Genomic DNA, 1,969 nt, shown 5'->3' on the forward strand with positions numbered 1-1,969 from the left:
AAAAAATATACGAGGCATCCCCCCCCTTTTTTTTTTGGAAAAAAAAGTCGGGTTCAAGATGAGGGAAATATAAAGTCGCATGGATCACAACATGGTATGATGGTATGAATTATAAATTTGCCACATGGCGCGGTAGCTGTCTTAAAATTTTTACTAGACAAAATAATTACTGTAATTTTAATCAAAAGCTGTCCTGATAACAAATAGAGTGCATTTTCTGATAAGCTGATCATGTTAACATGGTTAAGGTGATGTTTAATGGGTTGCTACAATGCATAGGTGGATCGGAAACTTTTCATACCCAATTAATATATATATATATATATATATATATATATATATATATATATATATATATATATATATATATATATATATATATATTCCCTCATTAACTTTCCTGTATTCATTCCTTCCTACTGACTTTCAAGGGGTCTGCTTTGTGTTTCTTAAATGGGGGGGGGGGGGGGTGTCAAGCTCAGATATGCTACACAAAGCTCACATTTCTTGGTGATAATTTTGTTATATGTGTGTGTATTTGTAGATGATGAAGAGGAACTAACAAAGCTTGCGATTCGACATGCAGCAAATTATTAGGAAACTTGCAGGAGAAAGCAAAAGATATTCAAGAGAGACTGTTTAATTTCTCAATCTAAACACAGAGAAAGCAAATGGGAAGAGAACAAGGGCTCCAACAGACAAAATAAAAGAAATTAAGGAACATGATGAAGAGTTTATCCCAAATAAGAAGAAGAAAAACACTGAGGATACAAGAGAGAAGAAACAGGAGCTAAGTCCCAAGGAAAAGAAGATACCAAGTCACAAAACTCCTCCCTTGAGAAAACACTCTACTACCAACATCCTTTCATTGGTAGTAGTAGTAGATATTAGCATTTCATCCCATGGAGGATTGTGTTGAGGTTAGATAATAATAAAAAAATAAAAACCTAAATAAAGTATTTGTGTAATAGTAAAATACACATTCAATATTTGATATATTTAACTATATGCACGGCTGTAATATATTTCTGTTCCTATCATCCAGATAATCAAGAAGCAGGCTTCCTGTGTCCAGATCCTCCTTCTTCAGAAAAACCAAGGGAGAATGACCAGGATATTTCACCCCCTGGAATATCTGAAGGGGTAAGATTTTCATGCCCCCAATTGAAAGATTGGGGATATATAGTGTTTGGTCTGTCTGTTTGTTTTCCTGTCAACCCATTATGTAATACAACAATTTTTTTTCTCTGATTGTAAATACTGATCTTGTTGGACATAATGTGATTTCAGACCTACATTAAAGCATGGCTACAATTTTCCTTCAGGTTATGCCCTTTAGTGGTGTGGAGAAAATGAAAAAAAAAAAGTGAACCAAGAACTGAACAATGCCATCACAGAGCAAGTCTCATTGCAGGACAAAAATGTAAAAAGGAACAGAGGAAAGAAAAATATGAGAATCCTAAGAAGAGCTCAGTGCACGATACAAGATAAGCTAATGTAAAACACACTTATTGCGAAGTACAATGAATGAACAATTTTGATTAGACGTAGTTCATTATATCCATTAAGTTCACAGCAATATTCTAAAACTTAAGGAAATGAAAATCACTATAACCATGAATTCATTATAAGCATCTCTGCTGTAATACAAAGTCATCAGAGATTGGTACACTGTATTTTCAAGATAATTTATATATTTTTGTATAATACAAATTTTGAATTTTCCTTAAATGGGAAGATTTATTAATGTAAAGTTTATTTGAATGACATTTTGTTGTCCATCAAAATGTTAAGAAAAACTTCCTTTGAATGTCATTTAAACTGATACTAAGATATGGATGTTTTGATAAAATAAATACTTAGTTTTCAAAACATGTAATGTATTTTGTATATATCATTGTGTATTGTACGCCTGGACTTTTTTACGCCTGGACATTTTTACGCCTGGACACTACGATCCTTTACGCCT

The 1,969-nt window shown here is 32.7% G+C and overlaps 1 long non-coding RNA gene across 1 annotated transcript; it reads left to right on the forward strand.

The window, feature by feature from the left end:
* The first annotated feature begins 593 nt into the window (after positions 1-593).
* On the forward strand, positions 594-1,440 carry LOC133201542 (uncharacterized). Its single transcript, XR_009723112.1, has 3 exons — positions 594-920; positions 1,046-1,143; positions 1,326-1,440. It is a non-coding gene; the product is annotated as an uncharacterized LOC133201542 (long non-coding RNA).
* The last annotated feature ends 529 nt before the right edge of the window (positions 1,441-1,969 follow it).

The sequence above is a fragment of the Saccostrea echinata genome, unplaced genomic scaffold (genome assembly GCF_033153115.1).
Source record: "Saccostrea echinata isolate AGI-Se365-2 ecotype Australia unplaced genomic scaffold, CSIRO_AGI_Sech_v1 ptg000044l, whole genome shotgun sequence".
Lineage (NCBI taxonomy): Eukaryota > Metazoa > Mollusca > Bivalvia > Ostreida > Ostreidae > Saccostrea > Saccostrea echinata.